The 9,573-nt window shown below is 33.6% G+C and overlaps 1 non-coding gene across 1 annotated transcript; it reads left to right on the top strand.

Annotated features, from left to right (window-relative positions):
* Window positions 1-8,055: 8,055 nt before the first annotated feature.
* On the top strand, window positions 8,056-8,159 carry LOC121100334. The gene has a single exon (XR_005832084.1). It is a non-coding gene; the product is annotated as a U6 spliceosomal RNA (small nuclear RNA).
* Window positions 8,160-9,573: the final 1,414 nt, after the last annotated feature.

Here is a 9,573-nt window from a genome sequence, read left to right as displayed (position 1 = left end):
AGAAATGAGTGATAACTGTTATAAAGTGGAAAAATTACTTAAACTGCCGTGCAGTTTCACTTGGTTCTCAGATTTAGTTCTCTGAGGCTAGGGCTTTTGGAAATTCTGTAGAGAAATGGCAGTATTTTAGAATGTGTCAACTGTTTGTTTTATTTTGTTTTGTTTTTTGTTTTGTTTTTTTGGCTTTCAGTAAGTTCCTCCAAGAAAGAGACTAGTTTCTTCTAAACGGCCTCTCTAAAAACAGAAAAAATAAATACAACCCAAGGAAGAAAAGCTCTTGGTGCCTGCAGCTAATGACACTGGGTGGCCGAGAATCTGATATTCCTCAGTTTGACAGGACTGTAAATCTTAATACCCTGCCCCAAGCTAGAGTTCATGGTAGAAAACACAGCAAAGGAAGTAAGAAGCAAAAGAGAGAGAGAGTATTAAAACCCTGGTGAAAACACTGTCCTCCCCCATGTAGCTAAGTTTTTCAATTTCTGTCTGACAAGTATAAAAATAACTCCCCTTGTGGAGTACAATCCAGTGGGAAACAACCTTAAAGTAAGAACTGTATTAGTTCCATTGTTGCAGAACAGTGGCCAAGATGGAAGCCGTCATACCCAGTGCTAGGGAGATGGCAGGGCACCAAACCCTCTTGTAAAAAGGAAGGAATTCCCAATGAATGGTCTAGGTTCTAGAATTGTGACTGGACTAAATCTCTAATTTTGGTTATTAGTCCATGAAGCTTTACATTTATGGTCTAACCATAGGTTTCTGAACCATAAAGAACTTTGCCTAGTGAAGACCAAGAGGCATGTGTATTACTCAGAAATCCTGTGCTCTGCAGCCATTTAACTGTGAGTGAATCTTGGCTTTGTGTCCTTAATGACTTAAGAGAAATTTTATTGGATGAATCAAAGACTCAAATTCTCTGTCCTGAAGGAAAGTTGTTATAGAAATTTCTCTCTGTAACCATTGTCTTCCAGGCCTACGGAGTCTTTTCTCTAAGCACAGGCCTGATTTGTGTTTACTGCCCTAAGTGGCCGAGAAACAACTGTAATTTAGGATTTAGAATTATTCATGGAGTTGGAAAAAAAAAAAAAAACACTTCTTAACGTAGAAGACTAAATGCAAGTAAAATATACATGTTTAGCATTATATTTCATAGGGAGTAAAGGTACTGTGTGAAACAATATAATTGGTCCCTGATTCTTTGTCTCAAACATTTTGGTCTTGATACCTTTAAATAATCACATTTTAATTTCCTCCAGAGATGAAAGGCTGTACTATTTGGAAATCCCAGATCCTACCACTAAAGATTACCCAAATCAAAGAGAAAGTTAATACTTAGATTCTAAGTATCTAAGATAGCAGAACTAGGATTCAAAAAGCACCATATATTTTTTTCTTGTCCATGTATAATTTTCAAAAATTTAAAACATTTCCTTAGGGGTATAGAATAAAGTATTGAAATTAGTCAACTAATTATTGAAGGAACCAGTAAAACAGTAAATCAGGCCCAAATGAGAATTAGCAAAGTAAGGATTATATAGTCTTCCCAAAAAGGCATTGAAAAACTGAAATTGCTAGGTTAGATTCACAAATGGTTAATACAAGTTAATAGAACAGTAATCTTTGGTATTATCCTTGATGCTGTGCAGAACTGTGCAAATTAACATGTGAACTTGCAGAACCTGTACCTTCGCATTATAGAAAACAACAAAGATAAACACAAGCACATTTCCCTTGATCGAAGGCCAACAAATTATGCATGTTACCCAATCTGCTGTTTTCATAAAGTTTTAATGGAGCACAGCCACATCCATCAATTTATGCCCTGTTTGTGGCTGAGTTTAGTTGTGATATAGACTGTCTGATCTGCAAAACCTAAAATACGCTAAGAAAAAGTTTGCCTATCCTTGCCTTGGATATTTAAATGATATTTAAATAACTTTTACTAACAGTACTCTCTCATTTTGATAATAAATTTCTAAGCAGTCTTGATGACGAAATGTTGTTGTTCTTATGTGTAGGTCTGCTTATTAACAGGTTTAGCAATAGTAGCTAACTGACCATATAGGCCTCTTTAAGTATATAGTGTCAAAGTAACTAAGTTTGGTTTGCAGAGAATCAGTAAAGATAAACTTCTATTATTCATTCACGAACTTAAATACTCTGTAAAGGACTTCTAAGCAATTATTAAGTTAATATTTGCCAAAGCTATATTAATTTTAATGAGGAAATAGTGAAATGGTAAGTCTGGTTCAAAGAAGGAGAAAAGTAATTATGGACATTAAAATATTGAGGTAAATTGATAAATCTAGATCTGGTTAATGTTTTACAAGTCAGTCATACTACAAACTCTGAAGTCGTCATTCTTATATGACAAAAATCTAAATTAACGTAATTTCACAGTGTCTGGGCTCCAGTTGTACAATAAATAGCTAAGTGAAGTGCTTGTAAATAGTACCAAGGTTTCTGAGGTAGGAAATGATGGTGAGACAGATGATTATATAAAGTGGTCAGGAAAAACCTTTCTGAAGGAGTAACCTATGGATAAGAAAGACTAAAATGAAGATAAGGAAAAAGCATTCAAGATAGAGCAACACGTGCAGTGCATGAGAAGGGAAAGCATTTGGCATAGGCAAGAAATGAACAAAGTGTGATTTTATTTTATTTCTATTTTTTTTAACAAAGTGATATTTTTAGATGGCATAAAATTGGATTAAAAAACTCTCAATATATAGTATATGGAAGGTTCTTTTTTATCGGAATCTTACATAGAAAAGATAGAATTTTAGTAGATCATAAATTCAGTACTATTTAGTTGTGTGGCAAAGCTGCCAAGCAAACTAAGGTAACGAGGCTATATTTAAAAATGGAAAAGAATAAAAACTAAAAAATGCATTTTTTTAATGAAGAAAGGAAATCACCAAATTATGGGAATTGAGCTAATTGACAAACTGCAGAAGAGTGGAATGTAAAATGCGAAGGAGACATTAATAGAAAACATACTAGAAACACCAAAAGAAATTGTAAATATATAGAAAGAAAACATAGTAGAGATGGAATAGTTATCATTGGGAGAAGCTACTGCTGTGTAGGAGTATAATTAGATTGATTTTTGTTTAGCTTCAAAATGTGGAATTAAGCCTGGTGAATGGAGGTTATAGGGAAGCTAATTGCCAGAATGAGTGCCATTAAAAAATAAAAATTCTATCTTGTGTTGTACCAAGTTGCAAATTGCTCATTACCAGAAGTTTTCAAATTGAGGTTGAACAATAGTGTTTCTTTTCTTGGGGAAGAATTTAAGGATAATGCCCGTTTCTGAGTTGGTCAGGTCATGTATTTAGGTTTATAAATTGCTTTAACTTAATTTCTCTTCTGTTTTTGAACCTGAGGCCTCCTCCCTCTTTTACTTGTTAACAGACTGCTGTGTGGTGTTGCTAGCAATGCACCATTATGCATATATTTTTTCTTTACTTCAATGTAGAAAGTAAAGAACAATTGCATTTTTCCAATGGTTATCTAATATAGAATAAGAAAGGATCTTAAAATTCATTTTTAATAGACCTCAGTTTTTTGAGCAGTTTTAGTTTCAAAGCAGAACTGAGTAGAAGGTACTTTTCATGAGCCCCCTGCCTCCCACTTATGCATAGTCTCCCCCATTACCAACATTCCCCAACTTAGTGATACATTTGTTACAGTTGATGGATTGAAACATCATTATTACACAGTCTGTAACTTATATTAGGGATCACTCTTGGTGTTGTACATTCCTGCTGGGAACGGCCAGCAATCCCTGTACCAGCGGATGAAAGATTACTCCAAACTTTGCTGTGAAAGAGAGGAGAAGGCAAGGGTGTCAACGCTCAGAGGCGAAGATCCTTTGCTCTTTGCTCCTGCTTTTATTGGTCCTTTAGGATAATCACAAATCCTTATCACTGTTTCTCAAGCACGTGATGTGTGACAAAGGGTCTTACTGAAACTGGGAGGGTCTGTTTATGGGAAAGATATGATATGCTAATCTGCGTGTTCTATGACTGCTGCTAAACGTAGCCTAAGGGACAATGCCTACATCTCTTAGATCACAGGGCGGCTGTTCTGGCTGAGAAAGTTTTGGAAGGCAACTCCCTGCGGCATTCCAACCGCAGAGTGGTAGTGCAGGCCAGGCCTCCGCATTCCAAAGGCCTACGCCCTTCTCGGAAACCTTCCATCACCCCCAGCGGCCTCTGTTACATTTTAGCGAGCCAGGTATTAAGGCTGATCTCATGCTCTACATTAACCCCAACACATTCCATGGGTTTGGACAAATGTATATAACACCTATTCACACCATAATATCACACGGAGTAATTTCAATGCCCTAAAAATCCTCTGCTTGACTAATTGATTCCTTCCTCCCTCCTAATCTCTGGAAACTACTGATCTTTTTACTGTCTACATAGTTTTGCTTTTTCCAGAATGTCTTACAGTTAGAATCATACAGTGTGTAGCCTTTTCTGATTGGCTTCTTTCAATTAATAATATGTGATTTAAGCTTTCTCCATGTCTTTCAGTGGATTGGTAGCTCTTTTTTAGGGCTGAATAATATTCCATTATCCAGATTACCAAAGTTCATTTATTCATGCACCTACTGAAGGGCATTTTGGTTGCTTCCACACATTGGCAGTTATGAATAAGGCTGCTGTAAACATCTGTGTGCAGTTTTTTGTGGGAATGTAAGTTGGCGACTCTTCTGGTAAATCGCGAACAACCCAACTGTTAGATCCTAAGATAAGAGTAAGTTTGCAAGTAACAGCCAAATTGTCTTCCAAAGTGTCTACCATTTTTTTCATTCCCACTGGCAATGTAAGAGAATTTATGTTGCCCCACAAACTTGCCAGCATTCGGTGTTATCAGTGTTCTGGATTTTGGTCATCGTAATAGGTATATGGTGGTATCTTTGTTTTAATTTGCATTACCTGATGACACGACATAGAGCGTCTTTTTGTGCACGTATATGCCATCTTTATATCTCCCTTGATGAGGTGTCTGTAAAGGTCTTCAGCTAATTTAATTGTGTAATTTTCCTTTTTAAAAATAAAACTGAAGGTGTATAATGCAATGTGTTGATATACATACACACAGTGAAATGAGTACTATAGTCAAGCTAATATATTGGTTTCCTCGCATAGTTACTTTTTTGAAGAGCGTCTGAAATCATCTAATGTTCAGTATACAATTCAGTATTATTAACTATAGTTATCATCCTGTGCACTAGATCTCTATATCTTATTTGTCGTACATAATAGCAACTTTGCACCTTTTGACCAACATGTCCTTGTTCCCCCACCTCCCTATCCCTACTAATCAGTGTTTTACTTTGGTTCTATGAATTCGAGTTTGTCAGATTCTGGATTATAGTTGAATTCATGTGGTATTTTTCTTAATGTGTCTGCCTTATTTCACTTAGAAAAATGTTCTCCAGGTTCATACATGTTATTGTCAATGACAAGATCATTTTCACTTTTAAGGCTGAATATCCCAGTGCTTGTATATGTGTGTATGATTACAATTTCTTTATCCATTCATCCATCAGCAGACACTTAAATTGTTTATGTCTTGGTCATTGTGAATAATCCTGCAGTGAACATTATTGGGTTGTTTGTTTCTCAGGGATAAGTTTTGAGAGTTCTTTGCATATTTTGGATTAGAGTGCTTTATCAATTTTTTTTTGAATATTTTCTTCCAGTCTGTAACTTTGCTTTTAATTCTCTTTTGTCTTTTACAGAAGAGTTTTTAATTTTAATGAAGTCCAGTGTATCAATTGTTTCTTTTCTGGATCATATCCTTTTGTGTTGTATCTAAAAATACCTAAATTCATTTAGGTTTCCTCCGATGTTATCTTCTAACAGTTTTATAGTTTCACATGTTATATTTAGGTCTGTGATCCATTTTGAGTTAGTTTTAGTGAAGAGTGTAAGATCTGTTTCTAGATTCATTTAAATCCCACTTGGTCATGGTATATAATTCTTCATACATTGTTGGATTGGATTTGCTAATATTTTGTTGGGAAACTTGTATCTGTGTTCATGAGAGATAGTGGTCTGTAGTTTTCTTGTAATATGTTTGTCTGGTTTTGGTGTCACAATAATTCTGGCTCATAAAATGAGTTAGGAAATATTTTTTTCTTCTATCTTTCTGGAAGAAATTGTAGAGAATTGGCATAATTTCTTCCTTAAATGTCTAGTAGAATTCACCAGTGAACTCATCTGGGTCTGGTGCTTTCTACTTTAGAAGTTTACTTACTATTTATTCAATTTGTTAAATAGATTAGAAAGAGCTTGTGAAAGATTTGTTCAGGCCTATTCAGATTGCCTGTTTCTTCTTGTGTGAATTTTGACTAATCGTGTCTTTCAAGGAATTGATCCATTTCATCCAAGTTATTAAATTTATGGGCATAGAATTCACAGTGTTTCTTTATTATCCTTTTAATGTCCATGGGATCTGTAATGATGTCTCTTCTTTCATTACTGATATTAGTAATTTGTGTATTATCTGTTTTTCTTTGTTACCCTGGCTAGAGGCTTACAGATTTTACTGATTTTTTTCAAAGAACCAGCTTTTGGTTTTGTTTATTTGTCTCTGTTGATTTCCTGTGTTCACTTTCATTGATTTGTGTTCTAAGTTTGCCTAATGTTTATTCTTTCAGAAAACATTTATTGCATTTTGGCATATGCTTGAGAATCTTTCAAGCTCCTGGAAATGAGTAATGAAACAACAGACAAAATTCCACACCAAAATGGCGTGTAAAATGGTCCTGTGACAAAAATGAGCATGACAGAATGTAGATCTTATTGATGATATAAAGAATAGTAGTTTTTAGTCTGAGTGTTGATTTTTTAAATAGACTTAAATTTACTGATTGAAATGAAGAGGGAAAAGTAAATTTGTGGAGGTCCTTTATGAAGTCATTCAGTAGTCCAGATGAGATTTGAATTAGGTCTCTTGGTTTAGATTTGTGATGGTAAAATCGGAGAAGTGAAATGAGTTAGGAGAGGGATTTATTGGTACAATTAAGAGGTTTTTATGGGGTATTGAGTTACATGTACATGAAGACCAAGTATGTTGTATCAAGTATGATACAGATGTTATTTTCTAGCTTTTGGAATAGATGTGTAGTATTGAGAAACAGGAATTTTTCACTCATACTAAATAGTATTTAAAATAATACAAGTGCTCCAAGTAAGCTGCCCTTTTTGGTATTAGCTTCCCCCACCTCCCACACACTTTTGTTTTGTTTTTGTTTTTTTAACCGAATATAACCTGTCATTTGCCGGCTCAAAAATGAGTTGGAATGTCTTATTTTAGGAATTATTATGAAGGCTTCCTGCAAAGTAAAGCCTTAGTATCTCTGTATATGTTAGGACATATTTGTAGAGCAAAGTATATCAAATATATACTTTATGATGACACTAAAGCATTAATAAATTGTATATCCTTCTAAAAATTTAGCACTATTATCATAAGAATAATAACTCTTTTACCTTCTTATGTTTTACTATTTCAGAATATTGAGCAACATCTTAATTTCAAGATGATTAATACATTTAGTAATATAACTTGAATCTTTCTATATTTGCTCTGTTTAGTAAACATCCTGTACAACACCTATTACCTATATATTTTTTAAAACAGAGTATACTTTTTAACCTACACATAAAGTAGATGACATTATCTATTCAAACTATCTAATAATATATATATTAGTGACTTATATTAGTCTCTTTTTGCCAGCATACCTTAGCTTACTGTAAATCAAATGTATATGTCCTATACTTTTATATAGCAGTCTTCAGTCTTTAAAATATATCAAACTGAAAGTTACCATAAAGACTTTACTCAAGGAATCAATTTCTAGTCTGATATTTAAAGCTCAACTCATTTGGTGGTCAACTTTTTCTATCTGCTAACATGATCAAAATAAAAATTAAAACATTAAAATATACATCAAAAACTTTTTACAAGTGTTTTTAGCATTTCCACAACAGTATATGGAAAAAGCAAGATTTATATTACAAAGAGAATATTATGCTCATTTTGGCAGTACAAATACTATAATTGGAATGATACAGAGATTGGCATGGCCCCAGTGCAAAGATGACCTGCAAATTTGCGAAGTGTTCCATATTTAAAAAAAATTAAAATATTTTCTGCACCTCTAAATGTTTTGAAACCATTATGCCATGAGAAAAATCAATTCAGATAAAAACTGATTTTATGATCAACTCCTAAGGGATATTTTTTATTAGTTCAATGTATCCATTGAATAATAACAAAAAAACCTCTGTTTTAGAGACCAATGTGACATTTATCTCTGCTTTTTTCTTTCTTTCTTGTTTTCCAATGCAATTGATTTGGAATCGTGAATTTTGTTACATTTGAGGTCTGATATACTGGACTCAGCTTTGTCTGAGATTGTCATTTGTGGCATGGATTTTGAGTGGTACATTTTGACTGCTAAGAAGTGCTTGAGCTATTTTTACTCACTTGGCCAGCCCTACTTTGTGAGAAATATAATACATTTTTTTTTTCAGGTGATGGGCAAGATTTAAGAGTACAGTTAGAAATATTTATTATAGACATTGACCTGGCCTCTCAGACATCCTTTGACCTACTTTTAAGCAAGGAATCACAAAATCTGTTGATCATTGGGATAATGGAATTTAAAGTCTAGGGGTACCTAATTACACTACAATGTTAATTACAAATATTTGTTATCAAATGCATTCTACATAATCATTACTTCTTAGGATTAGAAGCATCAGAGAATACGAAATACTGTGTTTTAAGGTTTTTCTAGTGATCATTTTCTACCCTTTGTCCTAATGGCATAAGGTATCAGATTTGACTTACTCAGTATGTTAATTCAATATAAATTTCCTCTGTGGGTTATATTTCTTTCATGGTCAGAACAAAACTATGCTTTTCAGACTACTGGGTTTCTTTTTAATTCTTTCATTTCACCTCATGTGTCAAAATTATAATGAAGATACATGGTATTGTATCTCCTGTGCCATTCCCCTGGGTCATATCAGGTTATGATTGTCTGTGTGATTATGTTACTGATGTTACTGGGCACATCCTGCTTGTTCTGCTAATTTCTTTAGACACATTCTCTCAAAGAGAAAGAGCAGATCTTCTGCATCTTAACATCTTTAAGGAATTTTTTTTTGTATTTTCCCAAAAAATTGTTTTAAAAGAGGATTTAATGACTTTTGAATCTTTTAAGTATAAATTAACGTACAGTTACAAAAATTTATAGAACAGATATATAGTGCTTTTTATCAGGATTATGAAATGATTATATAACCCATATAGGAAATAGTAGTATGTGTCATATTGTCAAACAACAATATTAAATAGGGATAAACCAAGATTCATGTTATGAACACTGTTCATGAGTACACATAAAAGAAATATATACTGTCTATTGTTGCAAAGTAATAATGTGTATCTCAATCCAGGTAAATTAAAGTATAAGATAGGCAATCATTAACTGAATCACAGGGCATAAATGGATGAATTATTTATGGATTCCAACTGAAT

Source organism: Ursus maritimus, unplaced genomic scaffold (genome assembly GCF_017311325.1).
Source record: "Ursus maritimus isolate PB19 unplaced genomic scaffold, ASM1731132v1 scaffold_36, whole genome shotgun sequence".
Classification (NCBI taxonomy): Eukaryota; Metazoa; Chordata; class Mammalia; order Carnivora; family Ursidae; genus Ursus; species Ursus maritimus.
Note: the sequence above shows the minus strand (reverse complement) of the source record. Positions and strands in the feature narration are given on the sequence as shown.